The 19,053-nt window shown below is 43.7% G+C and overlaps 1 protein-coding gene across 35 annotated transcripts in view; it reads right to left on the bottom strand.

Annotated features, from left to right (window-relative positions):
• The window catches only part of RIMBP2 (RIMS binding protein 2), a 221,612-nt gene that overhangs the window by 162,318 nt on the left and 40,241 nt on the right, over positions 1–19,053 (bottom strand). For 26 of the 35 annotated variants that reach the window (XM_072722620.1, XM_026017062.2, XM_072722625.1 and 23 more), the window contains exon 2: positions 6,886–7,019. The gene's annotated coding sequence lies outside the window, so the exon portion shown is untranslated. Of the gene's footprint in view, positions 1–6,885; positions 7,020–14,769; positions 15,148–19,053 lie in introns of those variants that run through there. The other 9 variants (XM_026017061.2, XM_072722626.1, XM_072722647.1 and 6 more) reach the window with 6 other exon arrangements.

The following is a 19,053-nucleotide window of genomic DNA, read 5'->3' as shown; positions in this document are numbered from 1 at the left end:
AGATTCCTCCGGGCAGGACCACACAGAGGGACCATCCCTTTACACCTGCCCCCTCAATTCCTAGGGCCTCACATTCCCATTGCTTCTGCTAGAAATTTCCTCTTCTTGAGATGGAATTAGATCACGCTGCTGGCACCAGAGCCTCATTCATGTGCGAGGGCTGCCGTAACACAGCTCCACAAACAGAAATGTGTTACGTCCCAGTTCTGGAGGCCTGAGGACCAGAGTCTGGTCCAGGCCCATCTCCCGGCATTCCAGGCATGGCCAGCAGTCCTTGGCGTCCCTTGGCTCATGGCAACACCAGTATGGTCTCTGCTTTCATGTTCCTATGGTGTTCTCATGCACGTGTCTGTCTGTGTAGCCAAACTTCCCCTTTCATAAGGATACCGGTCCTTGAGATTGGATTAGGTTCTATACAAATGACCTCTTTTTAACTTGATTGCCTCTAAAAAGATCCTCTCTCCTAAATATAGTCACACTCTGTGCTCGCTTGGAAGTCTTGGGCATTAGGACTCCAACATCTTTGTGAGAATTCAGTTCAGCCCATAGCAGACCTCCATGGGATCCAGAATGGACCACCCAAGGCAGCCCAGTGAGCACATGGGAACCTACAAACCCAGATCCCTGGGACCTACAAGTGCAGGCCGGCTGGCTGGAGAGGTGTGCCGCAGCAAAAATGGCTACGCAGGAGGAAGAGGTAGCCTGACAATAAAGAGGGAGCATGATCCCTCCTCCACAGAGAACCTTAGAGGAACTTGGAAACTCTTGAGCTTGATCTCAAGGATTCAGGAAATGGCACTTCTTAAAGATGAGTGTTAAGGTGATAGACTTGGGGGGATCTCCTTCATGACCACAAAGTAGGGAGCCCACACTGTGATGGTACAAAGCTCTGCCTACCTTTCTGAGCCTAACTGTAGATGTGTCAAGATGGTGGGGAAATAGCACCGGGCCTGTGAACTCTAAGTCCTTGATTGAGGGGCTCTTATGAAAACTGAAGCCAACACAGAGGAAACGGACATTCCCAAAACATTGTTTGAGCTCCTGGATCAAGCCATTCCTGAAGTTAACACTACTCTCTCTTCAACTCTACCAGTCATTAAGTCTCTCTGATAAATACAATAGCACAGGGCAGAGTGCCCCCAAAGACCTTTTAGCTACATCCACAGCCTCCTTTCTCTACTCTGTAGGAAAAAAGGAGCCAAGTAATCTTCATTGCAGGCTCTGGATTTGCCAAGAGACCAGAGTGAAACAGACGCTATCAAGACCCATATGCCAGAGCCGAAATTGTGAGCTTCATAGAAGTTCCTGAAGCCCCTGCCAAACATATCTGCACTCCCTTTTGTTCTTCACGTCCCCTGCAAGCCAGCCGAGGGCCATTACTGCACGGGCCAAGCACCCAGAAGGCACGCCAGTATCACATGCACGCCCTGACAGGCCCAGAGCAGCACCAGGGATTGTTTGACTGTAATTGGCACTAAGATTTTGGTATCCACAGAGCCCATTCCATCTTGAGTTGTCTATTAAAAAAAGAAAGAAAGAAAGAAATGGAATTTAAGATACATAATTGTGTTAGTCATGAAGAATAATGACATTAAGAGCCGTTTTGCCTAGACATTTCCACACAAACAACATTATGCCAAGACAGTCTGTCCTGAAGCCCTGACCATAAGCGAGGCCTGGAACCTTGTGGACGGCGATGTCTGAGGGATGTGTCTGGCGTGGTCCTGGGGCAGGGGGGCGTGCGGCTCACAAGGCATTTCCCCAAACATCACAAGTTTTTCCATTTCTGTGTACCAACTATTAACTTATTCTTTTTCCTTAAACAAGAATATATGTTTTATGGACATAAAGATACTGAAAAGGGAAACTTTATATTGCCACCATGAAACTATTGGTTATGTGATAGTTGCATTTTTTTCTAAAAAATAATTATATTTTTCCCAGGAAATACAGGACTGTACCTGGGTCCCGTTGCCTGTTTTTGTCTATTCTGTAACCTGTAGAACATTCTGGAAATACTGGGTTGGCTGCTGGATTGAAGCACTGCCATCACCAGCCCTACAGCCATGGCCCGACAGCTCGTCCAGGACCCATCCAGAGAAAATGCTCCCCAGAGGCAGAGAAGACAAAATTGCTCCCTCTCCAACCCCACTGGCTGTTGCAAGAGCTCCCAGCTCTGAGCACCCCCAGGAGGAAGGAGCAATACCACTTATCTAAGACGCAGTTAAAGAACAGATGGTGTAGGTCAATCTTCCAAGATACAAATAGGTCATTTCCTTGCCACATCAATGACTCCTGGCTTCAACAAATATTGACTGAACACCTATGATGTATGTACACAGTCAGGTTAGTCCACACGCACGCATGAATATGGAGCAGTCCGTCCCTGAAACTGAGTGGATTTGCAATGCATGACTGAATTTAAAAAGCAGATTATGGGGCACCTGGTGGCTCAGTCAGTTAAGCATCCGACTCTTGATTTTGGCTCAGGTTGTGATCTCAAGGTCTTGGGATTGAGCCCCAGGTGGGGCTCTGCACTCAGCACAGAGTCTGCTTGAGGATTCGCTCCCTCTCCATCTCCTCTCCACCCCCTCTCTCTCAAATAAATAAATAAATAAATAAATAAATCCTTAAAAAAATTAAATGAAAAGTAAAAAGCAGATTATGATGAAAATACACACATTTTCCTCGCTTTTTAAATTCCAACTTTTCTATGTATTTCAATGCATGTACAAACATATGCACCTTTGCACATGTCCTAGAATAACATGTACACGGGTAAGTGTGGATGAAGATGTTGCTGCAGCACTGCTGGTAATAGGTACACGTGATTAGGGTTGTGGCTAGTTAACTGATCACAGTTAGTTGACTATATGCATGTTAATAAAGGCTAGCGTGTCAGGCACTCAGCAGCAGGGGCAGACCACACAGTGCCCCTTACTGTTAACTCCATGCATAGTAACACCACCAACACCTGCAGGCAAACAAGAACTGAACGTTTATGCACCTGGAAGTCCACCTCACCAATAGCAGCAGGGTGTTGGCAGTGGATAAACACCCCAGACCCTCGTCCTTCAACTAGGGTGAGTCCAGGGTGTGCCTGGCTATCTCCAGGGGCCCCTCCACAGGACGGGAGAGCCCCACTATCCACAGTGAACACCAGCTGGATGGCATGCCCTACGCTGACTTCCTCCCATCGTTGCTTGGCTTCCCCCCCCCCGCCCCAACGCTGCTTCCCTCCCAAAGTTTCCAGACATCACCTTGCAACTAAGCTACATTGGTTTTTGGTTTAGGCTTTTTTCTATTTAACAATAATTTTTATTGACATGCATGTCTCTGAATCTGGCCTGAACCAGCACATGGTACTGAGGCTTAGAATAATCTGAAGAGGTCCTGTATGGGAACCTCATAGGTCTTGATATTATTTAAGCCCTCCTGTCTGACTTTTATGTGAACTCTTTTATTTTTTAAAATTCAATTAGCCAACATATAGTACATCATTAGTTTCAGGATGTATTGTTTAATAATTCATCAGTTGTGCATAACACCCAGTGCTCATCTCACACGTGCCTTCCTTTGTGCCCGTCACCCAGGTATCCCACTTCCCCAGCCCCCCTCCCCTCCAGCAACCTATTTGTTTAGGGACTCTTATGGTTTTTCTCCCTTTCTCATGACTTACCATTCAGTTTTCCCTCTCTTGTTCCAAGATCCTTTGTGCTATTTCTTCTTTTCTACATATGAGTGAAACCATATAACTGTCTTTCTCTGATGGACTTACTTCACTCAGCATAATACCCTCCAATTGCATTCATGTTGATGTAAATGTTAAGTATTCATCCTTTCTGATGCAACTAAGCCACTTTGACTTGAATCCCCATCTCAGGTTTGCTCTGGAAGGACTAAGCCAAGACACTATGGCATAGGGATACCACTAGATAATATGCAGAAACTTTAAAAGAATGATGTAGCATGCTAATATACTAATATGGAAAGATCTCTGTGAAATATTCTAAAAACAGAAAAATGCTAATCTGCAGAAAATCCATATGGTTTTCTTTAAAGCACATACAAAATTATGACAGACTTTCTGTGGCTGCACACACACATACACATGTAAATATGTAGAAAAGTGTCCAGAGGACCCAATTGTTGACAGTGGTTAACTCAGTAAAATGGAGAGAGTAAAAAGACACTTGAGTTTTTACAAAACAAATGTATCAATTTACTGCTTGAGTCATGAAAAGTTGATTGTAAAAGTCTCAGGGCAGAGTATGTATGTAGTTGGACACACATATGCATAAATGCGTGTACACACATCCATACAGACCCCACTCTGTGTGTACATATTTGTCCATATACCAAGACACTGCGTCTATGTGTGTATTTGTGTTCACATTGGAGCAAGTCCGCAAATCCAGAGAGGGGGACACCCGATTGCTTATAGCGATTGCTGACGGGGTAGGAATGGGAACACCCTACACGGTATCAGCTTTTCACTTTCCACACCCCGTGACATGAGACTCCAACAAGCACCTCCTGCCCTTAACATCTGACAAAGGAATATGATTTTTAAGATGCTGACACAAATTCAACCTCTGTGCAAGCATCGCTGGCGACATAACTTCCCCCCAGCTCAGGGAATAAATATTTTAATGATTTATTCACACAGAGGAGCCCCAACTCCTGTTTGAAGGATGGAATTGCCAGTATTGAGAGCAAAGACCACTACAGATTTATATGGAAAATGCTGCCCTCGGAGAGCCCAAACCCTGGCAATGGTTCAGGTATGTTTAAGGCCATTTTAACCTCCTGCAGACTGAAGAAACTCTCAGCGAATCTCCTCCTCTGAGTCAGATGCACAGCCCTCACTTAGGCTCACTGACCAGACCTCCTGTTTCAAAAAGTCATGAGGATCTATGTTCTAATTGCTCTCCCTTCGTGGTGAAATAATTCAAACATTCCATTCCCTTCCAGAGTGAAAACAAGAGCTAAATTTAAATGCAATAACTTAATGATGCATCTGCAATCCCAAGCAGCCAACAATCTATCAGAAAAAAATTAAAAAGATCAGCCCATTCCAAATATAGGAAAGATTCACACACAGGCATATCACTCCTCTCTGTAGCTTTCAACCCCAGAACAACCAAAATTTTAAAAAAAAAAATTCAAAAAAGTATTAAGCTCTTGAAATAATCTGCCTGTTACCCCTAAGAGAACAGAGTGACTTCTGGGCCTCATAGGCCATGTAAAATAAATGAATTTGCAAGAATTTTACACCAGTAATAACCTACATCACTCAGTTCAGAACATCCTCTTTGAAAGTATTCTTAATGACACAATTTGTCTGTTGAAGGCATGCAGATAAACATCTCTCATTATAAATGATATCCACTGAAGAAACAGACACTGTTATATAAATAATGATGAAAGAGAAAGGGCTTTTGAAATATTTTCTAGGCATATTCCCACCTCCAAGGGCCCTACATTTACTAAGAGAATGATGAAATGTTTTTGGCTCCGTAGTAATGAGAACAAATGGTTACCAAGAACATATCCTATATCTGAAACAGCTGAGTTTCACACACAGACTCTTTCTGCCTCCTGCCAGAAAAATGAACACATAAAATAGAAATCAGGGGATTGGGTGTGAACTTAAATCTACTGAACACATACTGGCTGAGTCCATTCCTACCACCATCATCACCAGCCCTACCACAATCACTATGATTTCTACCACCATCACCATCACTACCATAACCATCATCATCACCACCATCCTGTTTATGAGACTCAGATCCATTATTTTATCAGGACCAACCCCAATACCACACCTAGGCAGGGGCATCAAAAGTTCACATGGTTCACCTTCTGCTAAATGCACAAAATGCTTGACTAACAACCATAGCAACCACTGCCTAGGCAGCCACTTGCCACACAAAAGCCTTTTGCAGAAAGAAGCAACTGTTCTTCTTACCCCATAAAGTCATCTCATGATCATATTGTGTAAATCACTGCCCTGTGTCTAAATCTTGCCTCAACACAAGAACTCTCAAACCAAATAGTGAGTAAAAGAGTGAGTAAGCCAGCCCTGAGTTCTCTCCTGAACTCTGCCTCGTGTTTAGGTGTAGCTCAAACTCAAAACTGAGCTTTGGTCCAAAACTGAATCTGAATCTTACCCATAAACCTGATTTTTTTTCGATCTTTCTCATCTGAGGAAGTGGGGCTTTCCCCTCCATTATGTCATCTCTGCCAGCAACCTGAAAGCCATGTTTATCACCCCTTCTCACCCCGCTGCCCATCCAGCCCATCACAGCAACTGGCAAATCCTACCGCCCCAATGCATCTAGAAGCTCTCCAGTGTCCTTCACTTCCACTGCTAATGCCCTGGTCTGAGGCACCACAGCTATGCATCCAGACTACATGGTGGCCTCCGAATGCTCCTTGCTACTACACTCCCTTCATCCCCACACAAAATTTAATATAATCATTTTAGAAGGCAAATTTGATCATGTCACTCTCTTACCTAAAATATGCCACTGCTATCTGGCCACTGCTCATAAGATTTAAAACCCGTATCCATAGCCTATAAGGTTGTGAATGCCTGCCCTGGCCTCCTCTCCCCAATTTGCATCTAAACAACCACTTTTCATGCATTCAGCCCTTTATTGCCCCTGGGCCTTTGCACTGCCATTCACTCACCACACTGCTATCTCCACAAGAGTACAGACAGTTGTTTTATTCACCATTCAGCTCTTCTCAGCTAACTGACATACAGCTGGTACTGATAAACATGTCTTGAATAGACCATTAAACAAGGAAGTGATGGATACAACCCCCAACTGGCACAGGGAGATAGAACCTCAGAAGGAAGAAAGGACAACTCACCACAAAGTTCTACCGCTGGGTTCCTAGTCTCAGGACACAAAGTGGGAGATTTCAGAATGGGCCTTCCAAAGACTGGATCTGATCAAATGTGTCTTCTGGACAAACAGGCTTCAGGTATGATGAGTCATTTTAAACTGTAAAAAAAAAAAAAAAAAAAAAAAGTGTATGATCTCCCATCACAAAAGAATGGCTTATAAGTTGGCTTTTCTGCCTCTTTCAGCTTCCTCTATGGCTCAGATGCTGGGAAAGTCAGGGAAGACACTATCACTTTCCAGTTCATAGCACTGAGAGGGCTAAGTGACAGAGCTGAGACTTCACACGTGGCCTTCCCAGCCTGACACCTTTCTTTCCCTTCCACCAAATTTCCTGGTGTGGAATAGTGCAAAAATACATACACACCCTGACACAAAGCTTTCATCCTGCTTGGAGTAAAATTCCATGCTCCTGAATGTGCCAAGAGAAATTGTGGGTCAGGCTAATTATCCCTCCTTGTCTAAGGGTGACATGCCACTGCTGATGGCAACAAGGGATAGAATGGAGACCACAAACTGTGTGGACTTGCTCTATACATATCCTTAATTATATAAATATGACTGATGTCCCATGGATTACAAGAAGTGTTACCATAAGTCAAATTAATGAATAAAAATCGAGATAAAAAACAATGAGCTGCTTGCAGCAAACTATCAAGGAATTCCCATCTTGCCACCAAACATTTAAAAATTAGAAATTCCTACATTTCAATAGACCTTCAACTAACATAAATAATCAAAATATCAAAAGTTCTTGTACTTTTTTTAAAAAAGATTTTATTTATTTATTCATGAGAGACACAGAGAGAGAGAGAGAGGAACAGACACAGGCAGAGGGAGATGCAGGCTCCATGCAGGGAGCCCAATGTGGGACTCAATCCCGGGACTCCAGGATCAGACCCTGGGCTGAAGGTGACGCTAAACCGCTGAGCCACCCAGGGTGCCCCTAGTTCTTGTACTTTTATTTTGTTAACGTTTTTAAACTTTGTAGAATCACAGAATAAAATAAGTTGACTTATCTTAGGCTTTATCCCAAAATTTTTAAGTGTCCAGTGTCCACAGTAACTATGTGGGTAGGGGAAGAACACTTTGAAGCAATTTGGGCTTCAGCCTGAAATCCAGAACTGAAACACAGTCTGTATGAGCAAAATCCAATTTATTTCAATATAGCAAGCATTTTCTGAGTACCTACCAAGTTCCTGGCAGTTGTTAGACCCAAACATAAATAAGATTGAGTCCTTCCAGGACCCACAGTCTGACAAGGGAGGCCAGAACATGCATGTATAACTTTATTCAAGCTAGACTTTAATAAGATTTAGAATGATGTGCAGACGAGATACAAGGGGGAGATGTCTAGACAGGAGATTGGAGTCTTATTTCCTGAGGCATTTAATGAGAGAGTCAGGACACAGAGCAGCAGGTACAGCTCAGAGCAGTGAGGCACCATAATAAGCATCTGCCTGTGTCAACTCCTCCCCAGACCACATGCATAATGTAGATAGTTGGGCATTTGCCCACATGACCCTCAAATTAGGCAGAAGCCTGGAAATTTCATTTTGGTAGAATATAATAATCATAAGTAATATATTTATATATTGACATTAGGAAACTCCATCCCAAAATGTTTAGTTCCCTGTAATTACCCTCGAATGAGCCCCCCACAAACAAGCTACACTGGCATCCACCAAGCCATCTAGACCTTCGTCCAAAACCAAATACCAACCAAAGATTACTCACTACATTAAAAAACCTCCAATATAGAAGATTATAATCTAAGAACATAAATATAAAAGCCAGAAGAAGGAGATAGTGCAGGCACCCAAGCAAAACTTTACAAACAGAAAGAGAACAAGATGCTATGAAAGAAGCAATGAGAGACAAAAAGGATTCTTGTATATGAAAAAGATAGTTGCTTAAATGGATTTTGACTTAAATGGCATATATAGAAGATGAGGTTAAGGAAATCTCCCAACATGATATAAAACATAAAAGAAAAAAGATTTTAAAGGTCAATCCAGGACGTTCAACTTTTAGTAATAAGATTTCCAGAAAGAGAAAGTGTACAGAAATTTAGGAAATATGAAAATTTCTATATTAAAGGATTTCATGAGTGGGCTACAAAATGGATGAAAAGAAACCCACACCAAAGAGCATCATGAGATTTGAAAAGATTAATGACAAAGAGAAAATCTTGAACACTTTTAGTAAAAAAAAAAAATAAAGAAAAGAAAAGAAAAAGTGAAATTTTTAAAAGGAATTAAAGGTAAGGGCATCAAACTTCTCAGCAGCAATCTTGGAAGCCAGCAGAATGCCTTTAAAAATCAGATTGAACATTATTTCCAATTTAAGATTCTATACTCAAAAAGCAGTTGATCAAATGGGAAGACAAGGGAAAGATATTGCCATACATGTAAAGGATCATAAAATTTGCTTCCAATGTATTCTTCCTTAGGAAATTACTGGAGGATATATTGCAGTAAAATAAGCAAGAAAACCCTAAAAGAAAAAGCCATAGAATCTGAGAAACAGTAGATCCTACTACACAATGACAAAGAGAAACTCCAGGGTGATAGTTGAGCCCCAAATCTTGACTAACCAGTTTGGAGCAAGAAGACAGAGAGTTTTACAAGTGAAGTATCATGTGAGAAGGAGACTCAATAAAAGTTTTTGATATGTCAAAATGGGAAAGAATTTTCAGTATATGGATTGCAAATGACACTATAAAAAATAAGGTAATTAATAACTTCAGGAAAAGTAAAAAGCCATGCAAGGAAAGAAATGTAATCACAGGGAAGCCTTGGTGGCTCAGTGGTCGAGCATCTGCCTTTAGCTCCGGCGTGATCCCAGGGTGGCGGGATCAAGTCCCTCATCAGGCTCCCCTCGAGGAGCCTGCTTCTCCCTCTGCCTATGTCTCTGCCATTCTCTGTCTCTCGTGAATAAATAAATAAAATCTTTAAAAAAAAAAGAAATGTAATTACAATCACTAATTGCTTCTAGTTAATCATATATACATAATAACAATGTAAACACTCACTATTATCTTTACTAAAGTAGCAACTTAACTGTATGTGTAGGTTGGGGTGGGGTCTAAAAGAATTAAATCTTCATCTACCACAGGACTTTTGAACCTCAGCACTACAGATATCTGGGGCTAGATAATTCTTTAGTGAAAAGTTGACAGGGTAGGAGGAAATGGCTGGTATTATACACCCTTAGCCATTATTAACTTTTTAAATTGTGTGCATGTACTTTATATTTTAGCATGCAGTTGGAGGTCAAAAAAAAAAAAAAGGCATGCTTACATCCACTTTGGGAACTCACTGAAATCTTCATGTATGAATCTTGTTTCAAAAGAAATCTTACATTATTACATTAACTCACTTGATATGCTCCGTCTTTCCTCTAAGTTACATGAAACAAATAGTTAGCAAGTAATGTCTTTTTATAAAATATCTATATGTCTCCTAAAATCATCTAATGTAATATTTTTGGTCCACCTACTACCTTGTGGTAATGACTGCAATAAGCAATGAAAAGCATGAGGAGGTCTTGGCACACAATCAAATGGGCCAAAAGGAAAGTGGAGCAAAGCACAGAGACCTCTAGTGAGAGCCCTGCCCAGCAGAACATGTGTGACTACTTCATTTTGAAACAAATCACCTGAGGCCTTACAGCCACCAACCTACACTCTGTCTTGCCCCTCTAATAAATTGTATTCTCTCAGAGAATAGTTAAGGTTAACATAAAAAAATAATATGGAGAAGTGTGATAACTTGCAAGTTATGAAAATATTTCCTAATTCTATAAAAAAGAAAAAAAAATCAGGTAGGACAATTATACCCAGCCTCTCAGCATTTAGCAAATGTTGCTGCTTTCAGCATAGAAGTACTAAATCCACCTCTTTTTCTCCATTTGTCTTTCTGGGCTCTGAGACTCCACTTCTTCAAATACCCTTTACCCTTTGCTCTCTGGTCCTCTCCCGCCCCCTCATCAAAGTGGCTCCACTGTCTCTCCATCCCACTAGGCTGACTGGAGAATGTGTTAATGATGATAAAGCACGAAGAACTACCCTATCTGGTTACATATGCAGTATGATTATTATTAATTCAAAACTGGTCCAGCAAGATAATGCCTTTGAGAGTTTGTGTATAACCAACTTTAACGACTCTGAAGCAAAATTGAATAGAGAGCTCAACTATCGCTTTGTTTAAAGTTTTGATTAACAGAGCTGTTTGGGCAGATAGGGAAAGAAAAGCAATGATTTATTGATGCACATTTTACTGCTGCTTCCTCAAATGCCAAACAACATAAAGCACTGCCCACCTGCTCTGCCCATAAACATGTTCATCACGGAGTGCAAAATAAATCCTTCCGCCATGAGAGAAGGTCCAGCTCTTGCCATTTAATATTAGGAATAAATTCAGAAAAATTCTCAACAAGATACTAGCCAATAGGATACAACAGTACATTAAGAAAATTATTCACCATGACCAAGTAGGATTTATCCCCGGGACACAAGGCTGGTTCAACACTCGTAAAACAATCAATGTGATTCATCATATCAGCAAGAGAAAAACCAAGAACCATATGATCCTCTCATTAGATGCAGAGAAAGCATTTGACAAAATACAGCATCCATTCCTGATCAAAACTCTTCAGAGTGTAGGGATAGAGGGAACTTTCCTCGACATCTTAAAAGCCATCTACGAAAAGCCCACAGCAAATATCATTCTCAGTGGGGAAGCACTGGGAGCCTTTCCCCTAAGATCAGGAACAAGGCAGGGATGTCCACTCTCACCACTGCTGTTCAACATAGTACTGGAAGTCCTCGCCTCAGCAATCAGACAACAAAAAGACATTAAGGGCATTCAAATTGGCAAAGAAGAAGTCAAACTCTCCCTCTTCACAGATGACATGATCCTCTACATAGAAACCCCAAAACACTCCACCCCAAGATTGCTAGAACTCATACAGCAATTTGGCAGTGTGGCAGGATACAAAATCAATGCCTAGAAGTCAGTGGCATTTCTATACACTAATAATGAGACTGAGGGATCCCTGGGTGGTGCAGCAGTTTGGCGCCTGCCTTTGGCCCAGGGCGCGATCCTGGAGACCCAGGATCGAATCCCACGTCAGGCTCCCTGCATGGAGCCTGCTTCTCCCTCTGCCTGTGTCTCTGCCTCTCTCTCTCTCTCTCTCTCTGTGACTATCATAAATAAATAAAATTTAAAAAAAATAATGAGACTGAAGAAAGAGAAATTAAGGAGTCAATCCCATTTACAATTGCACCCAAAAGCATGAGATACCTAGGAATAAACCTAACCAAAGAGGTAAAGGATCTATACCCTAAAAACTATAGAACACTTCTGAAAGAAATTGAGGAAGACACAAAGAGATGGAAAAATACTCCATGCTCATGGATTGGAAGAATTAATATTGTGAAAATGTCAATGTTACCCAGGGCAATTTACACGTTTAATGCAATCCCTATCAAAATACCATGGACTTTCTTCAGAGAGTTAGAACAAATTATTTTAAGATTTGTGTGGCATCATAAAAGACCCCGAATAGCCAGGGGAATTTTAAAAAAGAAAACCATAGCTGGGGGCATCACAATGCCAGATTTCAGGTTGTACTACAAAGCTGTGGTCATCAGGACAGTGTGGTACTGGCACAAAAACAGACACATAGATCAATGGAACAGAATAAAGAACCCAGAAGTGGACCCTGAACTTTATGGTCAACTAATATTCGATAAAGGAGGAAAGACTATCCATTGGAAGAAAGACAGTCTCTTCAATAAATGGTGTTGGGAAAATTGGACATCCACAGGCAGAAGAAGGAAACTAGACCACTCTCTTGCACCAGACACAAAGATAAACTCAAAATGGATGAAAGATTTAAATGTGAGACAAGATTCCATCAAAATCCTAGAGGAGAACACAGGCCACACCCTTTTTGAACTCGGCCACAGTAACTTCTTGCAAGATTCATCCACGAAGGCAAAAGAAACAAAAGCAAAAATGAACTATTGGGACTTCATCAAGATAAGAAGCTTTTGCATAGCAAAGGATACAGTCAACAAAACCAAATGACAACCTCCAGAATGGGAGAAGATATTTGCAAATGACCTATCAGATAAAGGGCTAGTTTCTAAGATCTATAAAGAACTTATTAAACTCAACACCAAAGAAACAAACAATCCAATCATGAAATGGGCAAAAGACATGAAGAGAAATCTCACAGAGGAAGACATGGACATGGCCAACATGCACATGAGAAAATGCTCCGCATCACTTGCCATCAGGGAAATACAAATCAAAACCACAATGAGATCCCACCTCACACCAGTGAGAATGGGGAACATTAACAAGGCAGGAAACCACAAATGTTGGAGAGGATGCGGAGAAAGGGGAACCCTCTTACACTGTTGGTGGGAATGTGAACTGGTGCAGCCACTCTGGAAAACTGTGTGGAGGTTCCTCAAAGAGTTAAAAATAGACCTGCCCTACGACCCAGCAATTGCACTGCTGGGGATTTACCCCAAAGACACAGATGCAATGAAACGCCGGGACACCTGCACCCCGATGTTTCTAGCAGCAATGTCCACAATAACCAAACTGTGGAAGGAACCTCAGTGTCCATCGAAAGATGATGGATAAAGAGGATGTGGTCTATGTATACAATGGAATATTCCTCAGCCATTAGAAACGACAAATACCCACCATTTGCTTCAACGTGGATGGACCTGGAGGGTATTATGCTGAGTGAAATAAGTCAATCGGAGAAGGACAAACATTATATGTTCTCATTCATTTGGGGAATATAAATAATAGTGAAAGGGAATATAAAGGAAGGGAAAAGAAATGTTGGGAAATATCAGGAAGGGAGACAGAACATAAAGACTCCTGACTCTGGGAAACGAACTAGGGGTGGTGGAAGGGGAGGAGGGCGGGGGGTGGGGGTGACTGGGTGATGGGTACTGAGGGGGGCACTTGACGGGATGAGCACTGGGTGTTATTCTGTATGTTGGCAAATTGATCACCAATAAAAAATAAATTTATTGTTTAAAAAAAGGAATAAATTCAATTCACTTCAACCATTCACTACAAGGTTCTCTACATAGAAAAGATGAAAAGGAATCCACTAGTCCTTCAACCAGCATGAACTTACTGACATTTTAACATTTTTTATTTCAACTACTATTTGATGTCTACAAACTGAAAATGCCACAGTTACGCTCATTATCTAATTACCTTCATTATCTAAAGGCTTCAGGATGCTCAACCTGGTGTCATTAGCCAGGTTTAAAGAATTGGAAAACACTTCCCAAAAATGGAATACAAAGCAAGAGTGAAAATGTCCCCTGGAAGCAACATAACTGTGACAATGTGCTGTTTCTAGCGTCAATTATGGGAGTCAACCAAGCCAACGTCGACTCCGACTCCGTCTCGAGGGGAACAGGTTTCCTGAGGGAGCGGGGAGAGTGGACAAGCAGGGCCCCAACCCTGCAACAGGTGAGACTGCTCCGCCTTCCGTGCCGAGAGCAACAGCCAGCTGTGAGTTCGGGTTTGCTGGCCCTTGGGCCGTCTCCTTCCTAACGTGAAATTAGCCTGGGGACAGGTTCCGAACACCGCAGCCGTCGGAGCCACAGTTAAGAGCCAGCAGCTCCAGGGCCAGGGCTCGTCACAAGCTGAGGTTGCCAAATGCCGCCCCCTCCGTCCCTCACCCCACGAGGGCAGATCTCCGCTCTCCAGCCAGGTGCCTCCAGGAGGCTGGCTTTCTGCCTCAGTGTCCCGGTCACGGCGCGTGAGCCATCGGACGCTTCCCCACACCCCGTGGAGGTACTTACAAAATGCCAGGGATCGACGCACTAGCGGGTCAGACGCAGTAGCCAAGGCCCCCAGACAGCGCGAGCTTCCTACCTTCCGGATCCAGCCTCTCTGCGACTCCGAGGCTTGGGCTGGGCATCAAACTGGGAGCCTATTTACTTATTCATGGGCTGCCCGAGCCGGCCGGGAACTGCTTTGTGTCAGCTGAAGAGGATGGTAATTCAATCTCCACATGGGGACTGCGCAGCACAGGGCATAGCTGGCATAATGAGTCACGCAGATAGAAAGAACGCGGCTTTCAGAGCCACCGGGAGAAGTCGTGTTTTGACAATGGGTGACGTTACAGGACACAAGCTTCTTTGCCTCGACATCTGAATCTGCCCCCACTAAACATTCCCGTGAGATGCACAACAGGGAGGGAATTACCTGTGGGGTTGCACCCTGGGGAGAAAAAGCACAGCTGCAGAGTGGGCTGCCCGCTCCCTTGACAGGCGTGTGTACATTTGGAGAGACAAGAGGTAGAAATGTTCAGAAATCAGCAGGAATCATCCAGAAACGATGAAGCCAGAGGGAAGCGTCCAGCCATTCCAAGGGTTTACTATTATAGTTTGGGGCTTTATGTACATTATCACAGTAACTCTGGGGGCTCTGGCACCCAGTAATCATGACATCAAGAAGTTGTGGAGTCCAGGGCACCTGGGTGCTCAGTGGTTGAGTGCCTGCCTTTGGCTCAGGTTGTGATCCCGGGGTCCTGGGATTAAGTCCTACATGGGGCTTCCCACAGGGAGCCTGCTTCTTCCTCTGCCTGTGTCTCTGCCTCTGTGTGTGTGTCTGTGTGTCTTTCATGAATAAATAAATAAAATCTTTTTTTAAAAAAAGTCATAGAGTCCAAAGAATGGCCCCACAGTGACAGCTAAGAAGAATCAAGTCGGGAGGGGGTTCTAACCACCCTGGTTCCCAGAGCTCCTTGACTAGGGGAACCCCTCTCTTCATTCCCCTTGCTGCTACTGCTCCTGCCTCCTGGCAACATTTTCTCAAGATTATAAAATCTGCATTTCATCCGACGTCCTGGTTTCGGCCTCAGAGGTCTGGCTACCAACCATCCACCCTCCTGCAAGCCCCTTCCTCTCTTCACTCCCCCACTCTTGCAGCTTGGACCCTGCCCTGGGAACCCCTCCTCCCCCAGGGGATAGATGCACTCATTCTCTGCCTCTGGCAGCCCCAACAAACCGCATCTATAAGTTGGCCAGGAGTCCACTTTCCCTGCAGCACCTTCACAGCTGCTCAGGAACCACAATTCAAGCAGGCCAGGGCTTGGACTTGCTGCTGCCCCCCTGCAGACCACCTGCTCCAACAGGGTGGGGGCCCTGCCTCCTAGTTCTGTGCTATATTCTAAGCACCTACACCATGTCAAGCCAAAGTAGCTGCTCAGGTATGTGCAGAAAAATAGCAAATGAATGAGGCCTTTGACATCAATATGCATGTCTTGGACTGTGCATGAGTCAGGACGGGCTACGCTATGCTGTGGTAACGAACAACCTCAAATGTCCATGGCCTGAAATGGTGGAGGTGTATTTCCCACTCACACTCTGTGTCTGTGGGGCATCCACTGGTGCTCTGCTCACATCGTCCTCATACTGGGACTCAGATTGCTGAGCTAGGAATAGAAAGGAGGACAGTGTTTATAGTGGTATAAATAAAACCTCTATACTACATGGCCATGGGAATTCTGCACTGGCACATTCTGTGGAGCAAATCTTCACATTTTGCCCACCCCGCCTCCCTTCTTGTCCTCAGGTTCAGGCACAGACATCACCCCCCTGAGGAAGCAGCTGGATAAAGGCCACCCCTACACACATACTTTAAAATGCTTAGTGTTAGGGATCCCTGCGTCGCTCAGAGGTTTAGCGCCTGCCTTTGGCCTGGGGCGTGATCCCAGCGCCCTGGGATCGAGTCCCACATCAGGTTCCCCGCATGGAGCCTGCTTCTCCCTCAGCCTATGTCTCTGCCTCTGTCTCTCTCTGTCTCAAATAAATAAATAAATAAATAAATAAATAAATAAATAAATAAAAATAAAACGTTGAATGAATAAAATAACATATTACACTGGAGAAACCACAATATTTTGGTGTAAATAATCGTAAAATTAATGAATTCAGGAAGCAGTTCCGCTCAAGTGAAGTAGCTCTGGAATCATGTAATAAGTGTAACATAGTAACAGCAGAAGCTTTGGGGCACGTATAAAGAATCCTGAAATTAGTGAAGGTGGAGGAATTGCCCTAGTGTTCTCAGCACAATTTGCTGGGATTAAGTATTTATAACATTTGATCAGAACCAGTCCTGAGGAATAACAGAATGAGCCAGGGCTTTGGTAGCTCAGTGTAAACACCCACTCATGAGAATGGGGAGAAAGAATGTGTACAGCACCCGTGCCCTGTATCATGTGAGCTCTACTGACTTCGCCTATTAATATTTTTTAAGGTGTTTTGATTATTTGGTGAACTTGCTGAATGTGTTAGCATTAGATAGGTAAGTTGAGAAAATCAGGTTTTGCAGTAAACAAAATGACTACAGGTTATAACGACCCCTGAAACCTAACCCCAACCCTTGCCTTCTTAAGAGATCTCAATGTTTCACCCTTCTGATTTCTCCAGGGTCTCCCTGGACCAATACATATTAAAGTGGGATATTTTGAAATGTCCCACTGGTTGGGATCTGCTGGCTAGCACCTTCCTAGGCCACCAAGGTGTCCTCCAGCAGGTGGATGGATAAGCAGCCTGTGGTCCAGGAGACAATGGATTGTTATTTCAGCACCAAGATGAAATGAGCTGTCAAGACATGAAACCTTAAATGCACATCACTAAGTGAGAGAAGATGGTCTGAAAAGGGTAAATACTGTATGATTGCAACTACAGAATGTCCTGGAAAAGGCACAGCTATGGAGACAGTAAAAGAGAATTACCTGTCTGGGGTGGGGGGGAGCAGTGGGAAGTGAGGGATGAACACTGAGGATTTGGAGGCAACATGTTCAACCATAAAGGATGAAACAAGTCATCATACATTTGTCCAAACCCACAGAAAGGACAACACAGAGCGAGTCCTAAGAGAAGCCATGGCCTCCGTTTAGTAACAACATACCAACATTGGCTCATCCACTGTAGCAAACGCGCTGCATTTATACCAGATGTGAGCCCTGGGGAAATTCGGGGCTAGAAGGACAGGGGGTGTAGGAGGACCTCACTTGCTGATCAACCTTTCTATAAACCCCAAACCCATCATTTTAAAAATGTTTATTAATTTTTGTCAAAACTGACCCAAAAAGCACATCACCACCTTAACTGACAAGCATCTACACCAGCCAGAGTCTTGTGGGTTTCCTCCTCTTCACCATGCTGGGCTCGTGTGGACACGCTGGGTGGGACTCCAGGTGTCTGAGTGCAAGGGTTTAGGGCAGTTGTGCTGACTGCCGTGTCCTTGGCCCTCAGAGTGGCACCTGGCTCACAGACAGGGCTTTGTAAATAGTTGTGCAATAAAAGATTTCATTTTCTATGTTTCCGCTTGGCCATGAATGACAGGGAGAATATTAACAAGTGAAAATTGAAAACGAGATCAAAAACCTCCCCCAGGAAGAGCAGTCACACTGCTACATTCTCCAGAGGCACAAGTCAATAAAATGACTTTGGAGAGCAGAAGAAGCACGGGTGGCTCTATAAATCAGTGGTATGCAAGGAAGCCTCTGTGGCCCGCATGTCCGCTCCACGTACGTGGCCCTGTGTGTACCCTGTGCGTGCCCCACTCACCGAGGCCTCAATCCTCTTTGGTCTGAACAATGAACCCTACCTTGAAGCCACGCGCCGTTTGTACGGACAGCACCAGGCCGGCGCCCCTGTGCTGTCCACCCTCCTGAGGGGTTTCTCTGGTCTCTCCCCGATTCTAGTGAGGGAAGAGGGGGAAGGAACCTGCCGCCAAGAACACTCACCCTCACCCAGAAGAAAGGCCCTGAGAGAGTGAGAAAGCAGGGCCACCCCCAGAGACACTGTGTACTGTGCTCAGGGCCAGGAGCAATGCCTTGCACTTAATTAAATGCGTTTACTGCTCACGAGCAATTTCACTGGCTTAATCATCTTCCCTGAAAATTGATTTTGCTCTCACCAAAGGCCCTAGGACAGAACGCGTGGAAGCCTCCACCATGGATGGGGCTTTTCTTCAGCCTAACATCATCTTTACTACCAAACTGAAGCTTAAAGTGTGGTGTTACTTTCTAAAATAAAATTATTTCAGGAAATCGATATTCTGTTTTAATG

Source organism: Vulpes vulpes, chromosome 10 (assembly GCF_048418805.1).
Source record: "Vulpes vulpes isolate BD-2025 chromosome 10, VulVul3, whole genome shotgun sequence".
Taxonomy (NCBI): domain Eukaryota; kingdom Metazoa; phylum Chordata; class Mammalia; order Carnivora; family Canidae; genus Vulpes; species Vulpes vulpes.
The sequence above is the reverse complement of the archived record's forward strand: the minus strand, read 5'-3'. Positions and strand labels throughout refer to the sequence as shown.